This window comes from Puma concolor, chromosome E4 (genome assembly GCF_028749965.1).
Source record: "Puma concolor isolate L17-30 chromosome E4, mPumCon1.1.hap2, whole genome shotgun sequence".
Classification (NCBI taxonomy): domain Eukaryota; kingdom Metazoa; phylum Chordata; class Mammalia; order Carnivora; family Felidae; genus Puma; species Puma concolor.
In genome coordinates, this window is record NC_141683.1 from 17,345,035 (window position 1) to 17,364,536 (window position 19,502).

A 19,502-nucleotide genomic window follows, 5' to 3' on the forward strand; every position below is an offset into this window, starting at 1 on the left:
TGGCCTTTTGTAGCAACGTGGATGGAACTGGAGAGTGTGATGCTAAGTGAAATAAGCCATACAGAGAAAGACAGATACCATATGGTTTCACTCTTATGTGGATCCTGAGAAACTTAAGAGAAACCCATGGGGGAGGGGAACAAAAAAAAAAAAAAAAAAAAAAAAGAGGTTAGAGTGGGAGAGAGCCAAAGCATAAGAGACTGTTGAGAACTGAGAACAAACTAAGGGTTGATGGGGGGTGGGAGGGAGGAGAGGGTGGGAGATGGGTACTGAGGAGGGCACCTTTTGGGATGAGCACTGGGTGTTGTATGGAAACCAATTTGACAATAAATTTCATATATAAATAAAAAAAAAAAAATAAGATCCTGATTTTAGTGTTCACATAACAACATGCAACATAGGAACTTCTGGGAGAAGGGAGTGAATTCCCATATAAAACAGATGGAACAGTTACATTCAAAATAAACCTAGGTGATGTGGCATCTTCATGAACCCCCAAATACCAATAAGTGGGCCTAAAACACCAGCATAATAGTTTGTGAAATGTCAACATTGATGTGGGAAGAAGTAGAAGGAGACTCTGCTGGTTCTGAGAATCAGAAAAACTCAAAATGGCTATCAAATAGTCATTGTAGGACAAAAGGTCAATTCGAGACTATTACTTGAACTGTGAGGATTTTTTTCCCAGCCCAATAATGAGTGAGTGCAGGGGTTCTACAGTAAAGTCAGGAAAGGCAAAGCAGGAATGTCTTGAAGTGACATTTCCAGTTCCTTTAGCCCCTGATTAAGGAGTAACTTTTGGCAGTGGTTTCAAATTGAGCAGGATGGGGCTAATGAAGAAGAAAGAAAGAGAAGATCTCAGGTAAAAGTGCTGAAGAGAAACAGTCAGGACAAGTCAAAAAGTCACCATATTTAAACACTAGCCCAAAAGAACACAAGAGGGCACTAGAAAGTTAGAAAAACTCTTGAACCACAGTTTCTTCTAAAAGTTAAAGATAACTAATATTTCAAAAAAATAAGCAAAAAAACCCACAATCAAAGTTACATTTTATACAAAACTATTATAAGGACAAAAAAGAGAGGGGGATGTCTGGGTGGCTCAGTTAAGCCTCTGACTCTTTTTAATTTTTTTAAATGCTTATTTATTTTTGAGAGAGAGAGACAGAAATATTTTCACTGTCCCTCTCCCTCTGCCTCTCCACCACTTGCGAGTGTGCTCTCTCTCTCTCAAAAAAAAAAAAAAACCCATAAAAAAAGGAGAATAAAAAAGAATAGCAGCACACAGAAAATGGTAGGTCGCTAGGTAGAATGCTCAAAAACAAATTAAAATAAAGTCTACTACTTCATACCAAATCAAAGGACATTAAGAAATTTATATAATAAATGAAACAATAACATAAAGTAGAAAAGAGAAATTCAGACACGAGTTGTCACAATTCTGAAAAGAATTGAAACTACAACAAATGAAATTAGAAGAATTCTAAGAGAAAATAAACACAACAGATGCTGCCTCGAGACAAATAGATGAAAAGAATGCCAATCCAAAACCTAAAAAAAAAGAAAAAAGAAAAAAATAGGAAATCTTAAAACAATCCAAGTGAAATTTTCAAAGGCTAATAAAGTCCAACATACAGACAATAGGAGTCTCTAAGAAGAAAACCAAATCAAATATTAAAAATTTAATTCAAAAACACTTCATAAATTTAAAAAAATATGTATTTTAAACCACATATTGAAGAAAACTTTGTGTATCTGGGATCACTGACCCAGAATGACCATTTTAAAGATATATTCTAATATAATTACTGAATTTTAAACAAAAGGAATTATTTAGGAAAAATATCACATCACATAAAAGAGAAATAAAACTATATTAACATCAGATTTTCAACAGCTGGTTTTGATAGCTGAAAATGAACTAACATATTTAATATATTCCAGAAAATAATATTTTGAGGCAAGGAATATCAACTTCAGAAAACACAAAATAAATTTCTATTTACTAAGGAAAAAACAAACTATTATCAACTTGTAGCAATATAATAACTCAATTGAATAATAATGTTTACAGAACTAACATGACTAGAAGGACATTGACATAAAGATGGGTAATACATACTAAGTATATGGTTACTGAGGGAAAGAAGTATAAATGACAATGGAGATATGGTACAATTATTAAAACTGTGGAGAGAATAGAAAAACTATAAATAAAAATGAGTTTTAGTATTCAAATTAATATTAATAATGCTATACTGTCATTTTGATGCTGTGTTTGTAATGTGCTATAATGTAAATTAATTCTTGTGAGATATCTGATTTTTTGCCTCCTGAATCTTTGAGAACTAAGATTCTGGGTGTGGAAGAGACTGGGAATATATGAAGTATTTTATCTTTAAAAATTCTATATGTAGATTTTCTAGCTCTTTTGAAACAAACAGCCTGACTAATCCAGGAGCAATGAGCATCCTTGTTATATATAACATCCTTGTAATATAATTTGCTTCAAACAAAATCCACTTTTTTGAATAAGTGACTGATTCCAGATCTTGGATAGGCATCAGAGGAGCCTAGAACATCTCTCTATAAACATAGAAAGAAAACAACAAAAAGTAACTATATTATGATAAAAGGACTTAGCCTACTTGAAGAGGTTACTATGGGCTAAAATGGAATAATTTGATCTTCAGTAAGAATAATAATTGCAATGAATTAAATCCAAGAAATATGTTTATATCTGTGAGTTTACAATGATGTTAAAAGTAATTGTTTTTGGAAAGGTATAGTAAATCTATTTGTTATAATAAAACTAGTAAATAAAAGCAATGAATCATTCATTTATTTTGCTTTTCCCCTATGAGCTCTCTAACCAGGAAGCCCAATTGTAGATGGAGAGGTGTCTCTTTATAAAAAGTATTCCAACTAAGTATAAAAAATAAATGAAAAACTTAGAATATCACAGTTTTGCATTCCTCAGTAAATTAATGAATCTAAGCCTTGAATGACAACACTTATAAAATGAGGCACCAAAAGGGGAAACTGAGATGTCATGGGTCTTCTGATATGAGAAAATAACACCATCTAGATTCCTGGTAAAGAGACCAAACATGGGTCTGATGGAGCCTTTGGACCCAGCTGCCATATTGCAAGAGATATGGAGGACACAGGAATATGGGTTGAGCTGCACAGAGAGTGTACATTCAATCAGGCCAAGTGATAAGATACATGTCATAGGCCCCAAGTCATTCAACAGAAAAGTAAGGAAAAGAAAAAGGTAGAAGGAAAGCTTATGGACTAAAGAGTTTTAACATATGTCAAATTTTAAAAACTGGTCAAGACTAAACCATATTGTCTAGAGACACACACTTAGATGATATCAGTAAAGAAGCACAAGGAAAAGGTTATTATGAAATTAAGATCATGGTCCTCCTGTAGAAAGCAGGGGGCTTGTGATTGGGATGGGGCACATGGTGGACTACGCAAAGTTCTTTTCTTTGACATGGGCTGCAGTAATAAAAGCCTAGACTTTACACTAATTTTCTAAGCTTTCGTATTGGTTTGCTATTGATTTCTATTGATTTGTTTTTTAAATAAAGCTGCATAGGTAAGGACAGTTGCAGTCATTCATCTCACTGGGTAGCCATCCAAGTGTTTGTTTCATTGAATATTATTTGGGCTCCTCGCTGGCTCAGTTGGTCTCCCTCACAATTACCCCTGAGAACTGGATGACCAGGAAGCCAGCAATTCAGACCAGAATGGCAAGCTGAAAAAGAAAGCAAAGTCACATATAGATAAGGCCAGAACTCTGCCTCTAGGGCACTTTATTACCAGCATCTTCAGGCTCTTTCCCAACCTACCACATGTTTTGCCCCTATCTGAACTGGTACCATAATTTTTGTTTTCAGGGGAAGGAAGAAAGCTATGGCGAATCACTCAGCTAACACTTCCATGACTGTCACAGACTATGAGTCTGGAGTGCTCCCTTGTCCAGTAAGAGAGGATGCAGAATTGAATATGAGAGAGGCTAATGTCTGAGAGGAGACTAGAGCCTGGAAAAGGGGTTTCAAGTCCGTATTTATTGAGCTCACAAGATACTATGCACGTGGTGAACATGAAGAAAGCAAGATCTTACACACATGAATGTGGAGAAAACAATCAGGCAGTAATCATTAACTTGTATGTGTAAGAAGCAAAGGGTCTGGGGAGCAAGTGGACTTTGTGATCAAACTACAATAGTATATTGGTGTCATGTGGAAAGTAATTTTCTGCAGATGATATAACAAGTTATTTGTGATCCCATTACAATATTTCACTAACTAACCTTGGGTACTTTCGTGGCTTTCCATCCTAAGCTCTTTTCTAACCCATTTAAAGTGGAACCTCTTTTCCCCCACATGCCCACCACTCTTTGGGGTCATGCAGCAGATGAAATTCAGGCAGATACTTTTTTTCCTCTGACAGGGTGCCAACATGTGTCCTTCTTCACTTAAACTAGGAGGTAGAAAATAATTCCCCACTCTTTCACTGTTTCAGGGCTTTTGGTTACTCTGACTTATGTGGTCAGCTGTGTGTGTGTGTGTGTGTGTGTGTGTGTATAAAACAAGAGCCTTCCCTTGCCTTTGGCTGATACGATAATGAACTAGCCAGACCAGACAAAAAGGGGCTGGTTTAAAGATTCTTAAAAAAAAACTCTCGATTCTATTCCTGAAACAAATAGTACCCCAAACATTAACTAATTGGAATATAAATAAAAACTTGAAACAAACAAAAAATGTTCTTAAAAAATGGTGACTCAGGCATAGTTCAAATTGCCTTCTGGGTTTTCTAACACATCAACAACACAAGTAACATAAAAATTTATTAACAAAGATGCAAATGAAAGAGCAGAGAACCCTCCCAATGCTTTCCTGGTTCCTCACCAAGGATCTCCTTATATTCACTGTTAATTGAAACGCATAGAAAGACAAAATCACACAGATAGGGGCAGGTAAGGAACCATGGACTCATTGATTTCAACACCATTAAATTGAATGAGGGGGCCACATTACGTGTAACTATTATCATAAGTCAATTTCTTGCTGTGGCCAAGGTGTATATTTCTGTTCTCAGTCTTTCTGAATCGTTGCCCCATGGTACAAACACCATTTGATACTGCTATCTAGTGTTATTATGTGCATGTCATTATAATGAACCAGGTTTAATTACTTCTTCAGATATTGCAGCTATTAAGTGGAGGAGACAGAAAGCACACCCAGCTCAATTCTGACTTCAAAGTCCTTGACCTTTCTTTTCTGAACCTTCCTTTCAGAACGACTTCATTTTCCATTCCACCTACTTTGATTTCACTCACTTTTTAAATCCTAGTTCAACAACTGTTTTTGAATTCTTGCAGTACACTCAATTCTCTTCTTTCTCTGGTTCCTATTGTACTTTTCAAAGACTCTACATGGTTTGCCACTCATTGCTTTCAAGTGTGTTATGACTGAATCTCAAGGTTTTCCTGCTTCGTTAGGGGCAGGAAGTATTCTTAAAGATACAAACATGTTTCTTCCTGTTTTCTAAAGAGTGTAGCACTGTGTTCCACACAACTGAAATTTTAAATAATTGTGGAATGAGAATTTTTTACTGCTTTTGTGTCCACATTCCAGACTAAACAATTAAATGACTAAATTATCAAAGCAGTCATTAATCTATTGATCCAACCAATTGATTGATTCAACCTATTAGCCTTCCACCTCTAATTCCCATTACTACCACTTCTTTAGTGTTTATAATGCACAATTTACAACTCTCAACACTTTGCGTATGTTATCTCAATTAATATTCAAAACAACTCTGAAGACTAGGTACCGTTTTTAAGAAAGACACTGATGTCCAGAGAGAGTAACTAGAGAGGAAGTAGTGAAAGTAAATAAGAAAGTAAGTAGGCCTTAGACCATGGATAAAAAAGGACAGAGCTGTGAGATTATCAATGTACATGTGACAAGTAGGACTTTGCATACAAATCTTCATCGTGATCACATTCAAATGTTGGTGAAACTGTCCAAACTTCATCCATTGATGTTATTAACTTGAATTTGAAGACCTGAATGGAAAAAATATTGGTACTTGTTTTACAAAAATTAAACCACATCTAAAATACAACTTTCTAGTATTTGATACCTTTGGTGAGAGCCACACTAGCAGTAAATACCTACATTGTCAAAAGTCTTCTATCAAATTTAAGATTGCTTTTAATTTAATAGGTCACTACAATGATCTGTTCTGAATGAAACAATGATAACACTCATTCATAAATTTGAAAATATTCTTAATAAAATAAAGTTCATTTACTCTTAGTAGCATTCTAACATATAAATTTAAAATATACATTATATTTTTATTTGGAAAAAAAAACACCCAGTGCTAACACAACTTTCAAGTGCCATAAAGGCTTTATCTTTAAAAATTTTTTTGTTTAATTTTATTCAGGTTTATTGAGGTATAATGGACAAATAAAATTGTAAGATATTTAAATTGCACATGATGATTTGATACACATACACATTGTAAAAGGATTCTCAACATCAAGTTAATTAACACATTCATCACCTCACATATTAAGTTTTTTTCCCCCAGATTCCACATATAAGTGATACAATAGAGTATTTGTCTTTCTCTGTCTGGCTTATTTCATTTAGCATAATGCCCTTCCGGTTCATTCATGTCACAAATGGCAGGAATTTCTTTTTTTGTAAGGCTGAATAATATTCTGGGGTGTGTGTGTGTGTGTGTGTGTGTGTGTGTGTGTGTGTGTGTGTTTATATATAATTTCTTTATCTATTTATCTGTCTATACATATTCAGTTGTTTCCATATTGTGGCTACTGTGAATAATGTTGCAATGAACATGAAAGTACAGATTCTTCTTTGATATAGTGGTTTCATTTTCTTTGAATATATGCCCAGAGGTGGGATTGTTGGTTCATGTGGTAATTTTATTTTTAATTTTTTGAGGAATCTCCATACTGTTTTCCATTGTAATTGGTTGCACCAAATTACATTCCCACCAATAGTACACAAGGGTTTCCTTTTCTCCACATCTTCACCAGCATTTGTTATCTCCTATCTTTTGACAATAGACATCCTAACTGGTATGAGGTGATATCTCATTGTGATTTAATTCACATTTCTCTTATGATTAGTGATGTCAAGCACCTTTCCATGTGTTTATTGGCCATTTGTATGTCTTCTTTGGAAAAATGTCTATTCTGTCTTTGCTTATTCTTATATTGAAATATTTTTTTTGATATTGAGTTGTGTGTTACTTATATATTTAGGATATTAGCTCCTTATCAGATATATTTGCAAATATTTTCTCCCATTCCACAAGCTGCCTTTGATTTTGTTGATTTTTTTCTTTGGTTGTTACATTTGTTCATTTTCTCTTTAGTATCAAATCTTTTTTTTTTTTTTTTTTTTTTTTTTTTTTTTTGCCCATTCAGACACTCTATATATTTTGACTGGTGATTTTAATTCATTCATATTTAAAATAATTATTCACTGGTATGGACTTACTATGGCTATGTTGTTAATTGTTTCCTGGTGTTTTGTTCTTGATTCATTCTTCAACTCTTTTTTTTCTGCCTTTATGATTTGATGACTTTCCTATAGTAGTATCCTTTGATTCCTTTATCTTTTGTATATCTACTATAGGCTTTTATATGTGATTACCATGAGGCTCACAAAAACTATCTTTATTTATATTTATATATCTATTTATATTTATAAGATTATTTTATGCTGATAACAACTTAACATCAGATGTATGTAGAAGTTTTACATTTTATTCTCCTCCTCCCACATTTAAAAATTTTGATGGCATAATCTACCTGCTTTCATATTGTGTATCCATTAATAGGTTGCTGTAGTTATACTTATTTCTACTTCTTTTGTCTCCTAATCTTCATACTAAAATATAAGTGATTTACTCATCGTTACAATATTTTCATATTCTGAATTTATCTATATACTTACCTTTACTAGTGAGTTTTATACTTTCATACATTTCCATGTTATGAATAACTTTCATTTCGGCTCAAAGTACTCCCTTTCTCGTTTCTTATAAGGCTGGTCTAGTGATAATGAACTCCCTTGGCTTTTGTTTTTGTCTTGAAATCTCTTTATCTCTTCTGCAAATCTGAAGGATTACTCTTCTTGGTTGAGTATTCTTGGTAGGAAGTTTCTATCTCTCAGCTTGAATAAAATCCTACTCCCTTCTGGCCTACAAAGTGTTGGCTGAAAGATCTGCTCATTGTCTTATGTGGGTTCCTCTGTATATAACAATTTGCTATTCTCTTGCTTCTTTTAAGATTCTCTTTATGTCTCTAACTTTTGACAGTTAATTATATTATGTCTCATTGTGGGTATTTTTACATTCATTTTATTTGACAGCCTCTGGCCTCATGGATCTGGAGGTCAATTTATTTTCCCAGATTAGGGAAGTTTTCATTATTTCTTTAAATGGGCTTTCTGCTGCTTTCTCTCATCTCCTTTTTGAATACCTATAATGCATATATTGATCTATTTCATGGTATGCATAATGTTATGTTATCTTTGTTCTTTTTTATCCCTTTTTGGTTTTGCTTCTCTGATTAGATGAATTTCACTGTCCTGTGTTCAAGTTCACTGATCCATTCTTCAGAATGATCTAGTTTATTTTTGGTCCTCTCAATTTGCATTACTATATTCTTCAGCTCTATGATTTCTGTTTGTTACTTTATTCTATTTTCTATCTCTTTGTTGAAATTCTTTTAGTTAATGAATTACTGTCCTGACTTCAGTGAGCATCTTTATGGCAGTTATTTTGAATTCTCTATCCAGTAAATCATCTATCTTCATTTCATTAAAATCAGTTCTGGAAATTTATCTTTTTCTTTCATTTGGAACATATTCTCCTGTTTCTTTATTTTACTTAACGCTTTGTGTTAAGTTATCTGGTGTAAGTAAGTAAGTAAGTAAGTAAGTAAGTTATCTGGTGTAAGTAAGTTATCTGGTGTGTGTTGTTTTCCACACACCAGATAAAACAGCTTCCTCTTCGAGATTTGACAGACTGGTCTTGTGTGGAAGATGAACTTCTTTAATCAGCCTGGCTCAAGCTCCTGATTATCTATATACTCATCAAAAATGATTCCAACTTTTCAGGGCCACCTGGGTGGCTCAGTTAGTTAAGCGTCTGACTTCCGCTTAGGTCATGTTCTCACAGTTTGTGAGTTTGAGTCCCATATTAGGTTCTCTGCGGTCAGCAGGGAGCCTGCTTTAGATCCTCTGCCCCCCTTGCTCTCTGCCCCTCCCACTCACACGTTTTCTATTTCAAAAATGAATAAACATTTAAAAAAAGAATGATTCCAACTTTTCAGCTATTTTCTGAATAGCCATACATTTTAATAGTTTAATGTTGCTAGCATAAATGGTTCTAATTTAAAATAATATAAAATATAACGAGAGATAAGATGTATTTATGAAGTTAAAATATGCATTATAGGAAAAATATATTAGCATTTTGGTGATCTGAAGTATTAGTTTCAGAAATAATTGCTAAGTACCAGAAATCTTCAAATTTACAGGATGTAAATATAATAAGGAAAAATTGAAATGTATTACTTTAAAGTAGAAGACTTCTGGACATTCTAAATGTTAATGAAGTATTTTAAAGCATAGTGTCATTATTTAAAATATTTAAAATATGTTAAAGAATTTGAGAAAATGTTTAAATTTCAAGTGCACCTGATGATTTTAGAAAGAGGCATCAAAGCTGGCATCTTAAAGTGATTTTTCAAAATTCACATTTAAGTCACTTTTCCTCCCAGCACTTAACACATATTGCTAGAAAATTGCTTTCAGAAATTACATTTAGTTATTATTTTCTTAATGTACCTTTGCCAGAATTGTGTTTCAATAAAAAAGTATGGTACAGATAATATGCCCACAATTGGCAGAAAAGTTTAATAATCACGTTTTCTTATGAATTTAAAAACAAACCTGCAGCTTCTTCATTAACAGGGAAACAGTCATTATTAGAATTGTTTGGCTCATGGATTATCTACCAAATAAAAAATACATAAATTTGGGGCTCCTGGGTGACTCATTCAGTTTAGTATCCAACTCTTGATTTTGGCTTAGGTCATGTTCTCAGGGTTCTGAGTTTGAGCCTCACCTTGGGCTCTGTGCTAACAGTGCAGAGCCTGCTTGGGAATCTCTCTCTCCTTCTCTTTGTGCCCCCCTCTCCCCCTTGCACTCTAAATCTCTCACTCTCTCTCTCTCAAAATAAATAAACATTTAAAATTCTGTAAAAAAAAGCAAACATTAAAAACAATACTTAAATTAATAAAAATATTTAGAAAATAGTGTTTCTATGAAAGTTATTTTCATTATTATTTACATAAAAATACAGAGATACCAAATTTCAAATAAAGAGGTATAGTTAGCAAAACAGCTTTTACAGGTTGTATTATAAAACCATGAGGCATATATTTTCTTTGATAGAAAAAATATCTAATATTTTATTTACTACATTATTTCTGTAAATGTAAGAAACTATTTACCAAATATAATTAATATGTGTTGGATTAGCTATCTGTACCTGCCAACAAGGAAAGTACAGATGGTCTCTCAACTACAGTGGTTGAACTTATAATTTTTCAACTCTATGATGGTGTGCAAGCAATATGCATTCAGCGGTAACTATACCTCAAATTTTGAATTTTGATCTTTTCCTGGGCTAATGACATGTAGTACAGTACTCTCTCATGATGCTGGGTAGCAGCAAGCCACAGCTCCCCAGCAGCCATGTGACCATGAGGGTAAACAGCCAAATACACTTCCAAACATTCTGTACCCATACAACATTCTGTTTTTTATGTTCACATTTTATAATAGTCAATAAATCACATGAGATAGTCAATAATACTTTGTTATAAAATATTTTTTTTGTGTTAGATGATTTTGCCCAACTGTAAGCAAATCTAATTGTTCTGAGCATGTTGAAGGTAGGCTAGGTGAAGCTATCCTGTTTAGTAGATTCAGGTATATTAAGGCATTTTCAACTTAAAGTATTTTAAGTTTACAATGGTTTTGCCAGGACATCACCCCATTGTCAGTTGAGGAAGATTTGGATAGCTTTTGTTTCTTAATCAAAACTTTGTTTCATTTTCAGTATACCACTGTGGGCTTCAGTAGCTTGTTAAACCCTATTATGTCATTCTGTCAAAAATTCTGACAATATACTCCAGAATATTTTTCAAAAGATTTTTAGTACTGAAATTTTAATACAGCTTATTTAAGAACTCCTTATTAGATTTTCTTCTTCCTTTGGGGAAAAAAATGGAATGAACTAACACTTCATTCATCTCCCTTAATGATTTCAAGATCACTGAGAATACAAAGTAGGCTGAGAAAAGTTTCTAAAGATGTTTTGGATATTTTTGTAGCTGGACCTATTGAATATTGAAAAGCAAAGAAGCTACTGAAATGCTCAAATACATACTATCCAGTCTACATTATCTAAATTCAACCTGAAGAAGCAAAATGCATACTCAATTTGGTAATCTTGCCTTTGTTACTACTTGTCAGAGTTATGCCTCAATCTAGTGGTAGTGATCTTAATACTTTAATACCTTTTATATTTTGCACAGGATGGCGGATAATAAAACCATTGAAAATAATAATTAAGATATAACAAGAGGAAATATATCAGAAGAAATACATATCTCTTAATATGAACAAGAAACGAATATTCAACAGAGACTTATTTTTAACTAAAACTAGAAAATGGAGCAAGATAGAGCAGGATGTGAAGTAAGAATAAAGAACACAAGTGGTGGAGGTATATTTAGAAATTATAAGAGATACTAACAAAGTAAAATTATGTTATAGCTAGCATCAGATTTATGAATTGGTTGGAGCAGATATAGTTTCAGGGGTACGAGGCAAGGATAAGATGCCAACATAAAAATTAATGCACCAGTCTTTCTAAGTGATATATAGAAACCAAATGGAAAATCATCTTTTGTTCCGTGCAAGATAGATCTACAGTGCACTTATAATATTATATTATGGATTCATTTTCCCCACTGACCTGTAAGCCACTTGAATGATGACAGCCAGAGCCAATGTCTTCATTACATTTGCTTCCCCAATGTCTATAAAAGAGTTAGGCACCTAGTAGGGATTCAATTTGTTTTTATTCAAATTAATGGGAAAAACCTTAATAGCAATGTTATACTTTTTATCTTCGTAATATTTGTTCTTTTTAGTATTCCTACCATGCAGGAATATTTTTTGGATAATGGGAAACAGCAGAGAGTTTTGTAATTCATATATTTGGTAACTGTTCTTCTGGTGCTTTTATTATCTGTCCTGGTTAGCTAGCAATAACAGAAACTTAATTGGGCCTCAGAGAACTTAGGACACAGCGCCATCTTTCCTACTTATGTTTCCTACAAACCACAAGAAGACCATTAACTTTTTCATTTTTCTTTTTACTTCCAAAATCCTGTGTTTCTATAAAAGATAAAAACCATCTTCAGGGCCAATGCTGAGTTTCATATTTTCTATGATTATTAGCTTCATTTTTACAGTTGAAACTGGTTAATGAATTCAAACTCCAGTAATATTTAGAAAGTGAAAAAAGGCAATAAGCCAGTCATTCAGCACACATTATAGTAATAAGTCACTCATGCTTGGTCCAATACATACCAATCACCCTATCTGTGCTTACTGGGGTACAAAATCCTACCTAGAATTTATAATCGACAAATGATCCCAAGCTTTCTGCCAGTAGAAATTATAAGGCTTGAACGGCTGCAGATGACCAATGAAAAAGCCAAGTACAGCAAACAATTCACAATTTGACTCTCCACACATCCGTAATTGTCATTTATCTGAAAAATGAGAACTGGGTCTCTTAAGTCACTGAGAAAAGCTGAGGGTTCTCACCTTACTCCTACCACTTTGCTTTTTACCATCAATGTGGGAACTAGAGATTATGCTGGATTACAGTAGTAAATGTCTGAAGTGTCATGAGAAAGAATTATAGCATTCAACTTAAGTTTGGGTAATGTCTCCTATTGTTTCTGTCTCTTATTTAAAAACTGGCTGGTGGTTGGTTTTGACATGGGTTTGTCAGTAACTTATGGCTGGGGGACTAAAATTTATCAGGTAAATTTCTTTCCAGAAATAGTTAATGAATTGTACTGATCCTCTAGAATCAGGATCTATATTTCCCATATAGAGAATCACTACAATCAGGATCTATATTTCCCATATAGAGAATAACTTCACTAATTGGAACAAGGAAGGTTCATACAAGGCCATGAAACTATATAAATTCTATAGTGTTTCATGTCAATATCCTTGTCATTTTTTAAGTATATATAACATTTTAGTTATTTTCTTAGTGGTTATTTTGTAGATTAAAATTACCATCTTAATTTATAACAATCTAGTTTGGATCAACAGGAATTTAATTTCAATTGAATATAAAACTTTGCTAATATATAGTCAGCTCTATTCCATTCTTCATCCTTTGTCCTGTTATATATATTACATCTTTATCTGTTGTGTGTCTATCAAAACAGATTCATAATTTTTAGGGTATGCATTTTCCTTCTAAATCTGATGGGAAAAAAAATAAGAGTTATAAATAGAAAATATATATTTTTAATGTCTTTTATGTGCACCTATGTTTTACTCTTATTGACACTATTTGTTTTTCATATGTATTTTTTGGAAAATCTTTTCCACACTGGGTAACCATGAAGCTGCTCAAGACTATCTTTCAGGTGGGAGTACCCCAGGAGACCACCAGACAAGTCAGATAATGACAATTCTCTGGAAACTAAACTCTGAAAGAGTTCCAACCTTATTCTGCCCCCTCTGGTGGCTGTCAGGCTGTTGGTGTTCACTGCACTTTCAGGTTGCTGGTTTTCTTTTCTTCTCTGTATTTTTTTCTTTTCTTTTCTCTTTTTTAAAATTTATTGTCAAGTTAGCTAACGTACAGTCTATACAGTGTAGTTTTGGCTTCGGGAGTAGATTCCCGTGATTCATCACTTACATACAACACCCAGTGCTCATCCCAAGTGCCTTCCTCAATGCCTGTCACCCATTTTCCCTGCACCCCAATCCCCTACCCCCATCGAACCTCAGTTTGTTCTTTCTACTTAAGAGTCTTTTGTGATTTTCCTCTCTCACTGTTTGTAGCTTAGATTTCTGGTTTTCAAGACCACCACAGAGCTGGAAGAGAAGATAGGTATTAGGCATGCCAAAACACCACAAAACTTGTTGTTGCTATCAAGATTTAGCCATTTTGATTAACTAAATCCTTCCTGGACACTTGTAAGCCTTAGGTTAATTGTTAGAATTGTGATAAAGTTGATTCTAACATTTTTAGCCAAATTATCATTATTGCTTTTAGGAAGAAAAATATTTTTCAAAGTCCTTACTCTGCCATTTTTGCTGACATCATATTTAGTGTTTCAAATAGTTACTTATTTTTGGAGTAGGAGAAAGTCTGGTGCATTTTGTGTAATTTGTATTTATTTGTTCCTTCTTCATTTACTTGATGTTATTCTGTGTTGAGTGGGCAACAAAGTAGATTAAGCAAAATTTGAAACACAAAATAGAATAGTGAAAACATTTTTGGCGTTGAATTTGGCATAGCTTTTGAGTAAACATAATTGAAATCATGTTTTGACTATTTCAGAGATTTGGAGGGATTGTAGCCAACATTATTCTTATAGATATTGGGAGGTTTTACTCCTAGTCTCCTTGGTTTCAATAGTAGTATAGTATTGGTACAGGTTGTGAAGTGGCCCCGTGTAGGGGTGAGTAGAAATTTTCTGATTGACAGTCTTCTGATGATATTTTTCTGATATCCTTTGAGGAAGGTAACAGTTCTGATTGATGTGAGTCAAGCCCATTGTGTCCTCAGTAATTATCAACTTTCCCTCACAGGCTGGTTTTTAAAACAGAACAATGCCCAGATCAGCCATAGAGATTCTAACTCAGTCTCAGGTGGAGCACTGACAACATTATTTTTAAAATTCTTACAAGCAGCTAATATTGAGACAAATTGTGTTGAAGACATGAAAAGCTCCTTCAGAGGACCTCTCACATCCACCCCCAAAAACAAATAGTTAAAGAAGTGTTGATAATCGTAGATGATCTAGGCTGTTTCTTAAGCTCTGGTATTGAGCACAAATTATCAGTGTCCTTTCAAAGGCCTAGAATGAATAAATTGGACCATATTATCATAGATTTTAAAGGAAACCCTCTCCCTCTCTTTTTTTTGTGTGCCCTTGTTTCTTTTCTTGAAGTTCAAATAGTAAAATACAAAAAAATAAAAAGTAGATTTCAGTTTAGAAGATACAGAAATGGAGGCTACTTGATGTTTTCTTTCCAGTTCTTAGATCTACCTATGCCTTGGCAAGACAAATTTTTGTAGCTATACATGGCTGGACTCATATCATCAGGGCTATCTGTTTTCAACCATACCACAGAAAGTTATTGCTAAGTATGTCTTTGCTTGGCAACATATTCTATGCATGTGTCCATTTATATTCCTCAGTGACCTTGTGACTAGCAACATACAGCATTTTGTTGCTAAGGATCATGACACTCCTTTAATCAAAGTTGGATTTAGTTTGCTATTTTATTTAGTCAAAGTTTGGGTTTACTTGCTGCAACCAGGGAGAACACACAAGGGAAATGGGCATCTCAGAAAGATGGTGATAGCATGGATTCATTACTAGATATGAATTTATATCAGGTGATTTTGAAAAGAACCCAAGAAAGTGGAGCTTCTTTGCTCTGAAATAGGTGTAATCGAAAAATGGTGTTAATTATGTTATTGGTTACCTTAAAATCTTTTATTTAGGATGTGCACAGAACAGAGCAAGTGTCCAGCTGTACCTGGTGAAAAAGCATCAGCCAGTCTTGTTTGCTGGGAGAGAGGTATGGTGGTTCTCTCGATGTTGAACAGTATTCTTGTTTTGTCTGTGCTCAGACATGATTGCAGAATTTCTTGTTTTGGTCTTTCTCAATTACAGTCATTTTGTATCAATGTTCTGTGAAACTGTTTATGTTCATCAGGGACGTATATGGCCAGCTCCCAGCAGATGGCTAAAAGGAATGCATTGTCCTTTTCCGCCCCTATTAAAATATCTGGTGTGCATTTTCTTTTGCTGATTGGATTCTGAAACAGCAGATTTCATCAATACTTATCTTTATAAAAAATTAAATGACTTTATAATATATACTTTCAGTTAGCTTTCATCTATATTTTCTTAAACCATGTCATTGCATTAGGATGATGAAAATTATAAAACTGATGGAGAGAATGTTTGACTAAAATGTCATATTCCAGCTAATTAGAAATCTGCAAGAGATGACATTATGTTAAAAGTAGAGGATATGATAAGTGTTGGGTGATAATTTAATTTCCAAAACATATATTCAGGTGAGAAACAGTAGGAAAGTATTTCTAGGCACAAATCTAATTAGCAAGAAAGCATTAGTAAAATAAAGGTGATGAGGTCTTTTGAGAGGTTCTTGCTATCTTGGAGCTGTTTCTGTTAGGGAGACATACCTTCATAATCATTCTCCTTGCTACCTTCTTCCATTATTGGGGATGCAAGGATGCTTTTCCTGTATATGGCTACCTGCTCCAGCTTTACCCTAGATACCATGGCTTCCTATATTCTCTGGGTCCTCCATTTAGAAAATACATATTTTTCTTATATATAATTATACTCTCACTCTCCAAATCTCATTTCCTTATTATTTTTGTTTCATTTTTATTTATCATCATGTACCTACAAACCCATTTTATAAACCCAGGAATCATCCTTAATCATCCCCCCTGCCTTACTTCTTTATTGAGCTTCTAAACACTTAAGGAATCATTCCTCTCTCTACATGCTCATTAGCACAGCCTGACTCAAAAAACATATCTTTATACTTCTTATGAATTACATCAATATTTTAGACCTATATAGAAAATAAAATATAATAAATCCTCTGTATCAAATGATATCAAATATCCATCCAAGCCTAATATTTTCCCACAATTATATCAGAGTAAAACAAAATAAAATGTTACACAGACAGCTGAACCCTGCGGTATGACTTCCTCATTCTCATTCCTTCATTTCATTTCTCCTTCCCCCAGCATTATCCCTCAGACAGACCTCTGCTCTAGATGCCAACTAGACACCTAGGCTCTAGTCCTATTTACCTTCTATCATTTATTTCGCATATATTGCAGAATGAACAATCACAAACAAAATTCAACTAAGTCAAATTTCCAGATTTAAAATTCTTCAATGGTTTCTTGACTCCTATAGTCTGAGGTCTACGTCTCTTGCCATGGACTTAATCAGATCCGTGACATCTCCCTTTGTTAATAAATTCTTGCTCTGGCACTACCAAAGATGCATGGTTAAACATAAAAATGCACGTTCAGTAAAATTCTGTGTAATAGTAATCAATTAACAGTAGACTGGAAATTATAACCACAGAGTTCTCATTAGCAAGCCATGGCACATTGGCCAAATCATTTAACTTCTCTGTGCCTCAGTGTCTTATCTATATAATATGACAAATAATAGCTGTCACAAAATGCAAACATACACACAGGGAGCATTTCTGAAAGAAATGTTTAAGCTATTTGGCCAATCAAATATTTCAGCAAATAAAATACTTGAAACTTTAGCCTACATTTTTGTCTAGTGATAGAACTAACACTTGTAAAGTACTTATTAGACTACCTAAATTAATTATCTCACCTTTTAAAATATAGTTTCTACCACTGTGAATTAATGGATGAGGAAACTCAGGCTTAAAACCTTAAGTTCATTCATGTAGCTAACCATGCAGTCAGTATTTATTGAACATCTATTTTGTGTTGCAAATTTTTCTAGCAACATGGATACAAGTGTAAATAGACATACAAGGAATCACAGTAATTTGTGGGCTCACATTGAACACACGTAGGTCTTACTCCAATGTCCAAATCTCAGTTTGGCCTCAATAGCAGATTTCCAGGCAGGAAAAGATCATAAATAGAAAGATAGCTTAATTTTTTTTTCAAATGTGAGGATAATAATAAAAACACTGGCAAAGTACAAATATTGTGTAATTAAAGGCAGAAATAAACTGTAGAATTAGATGGAGTGCAAATAGATATGCATGAAGACTTTCATGTACATCATGCTTCAATAACTTTAATCATCTCCAAATTTTCTGAATTTTTCTTTGAAGTGCCTGATGAATTTGCCCTGTCCTTTGCTTCCTACTGCCAACACTCTAAGCTTGCATCACTTTATTCTTGGATAATGCAATGACCTCCTGATGGACATTCTTTCTTATCTCCCCCTTCCAGTTCATCCCAAACTGCAAGTCATAAAAGCAGATTTCAGTATGCCAATTCCATGCTTCAGTCCACCTCATGGCTTTTTATGCAACATCAGGTGTAGTCCAAGTTTCTCATCTTGAAATTCAAGGCTTGTCATTATGTCACTCTTTTAAAGCTCAGCACTAACTGCCTAGAATGTACGCACTTTCTGTTTTTCCCCAGTGAGGTAGGTCCCCTTTCCACTGTTCCTTTCTTATTTCTCACCTAGCTTATCCATCTCCAATGAGAAGTGCTTCTTTCCTCCTTTAGTCAGATCATATACAATTATTTTGCTTCATGAGGTCATACCTCTTTTATGAAGTCTTTCTTGATAACTTCAAACCATATGCTTTTTTTCACTTCCAAATTACAGAATGTTATAACTCAAATTAGTTGTAGAACTCCTGTCTAACCTCTTAATATTTAAATTTGAAAACAGAGACATCTAACTTGTTTCAGATTAAAATTACCCTTAGGTTGTTACATTTTCAGTTCAAGATTTCCCTAACATCCTCTTTCTCTAGTTACTGATTATATGATCTTATATTGTTCTTTAATTGTTATAATGCTAGGTGATTTTTTCTTCAAAAGGGTTGCAAATGTCTTGAGAACTGATGTTATAGCATACACATTCTTTAAGTTATATCTTAAAAGTATCTGTTTATTTAAACATAGTGCATAGATTCTTTCACTGATAATTTACCTGAAATAATTTTATAAAAATGGCTGTTAAACTACACTCAGCAAAAGAAGAAAAATAATCAAATGACATAAATTGTAAATATAGCCATAGGTACTCATTTCATCAAACAACTCTCCTAAAAAGAATGCAGGTAGTTTGGAACATTGTTTTCAAAAGAGCATCTTCTTATTTAAGATCATGGTTAAGGGATACAAGAATATAGTTCAAGATAATTTGAAAACAAATATGTATATCTTGTATTTAATTTATCTGCATGGTATAACTCACAGTACAAAGTATAAGAACACAATACTATTAAATGTTCATTGGAATGCTTCTAAATTTTTTTACAGGTTTTACATTGACAGATATATAATATTTATTTGGAAAT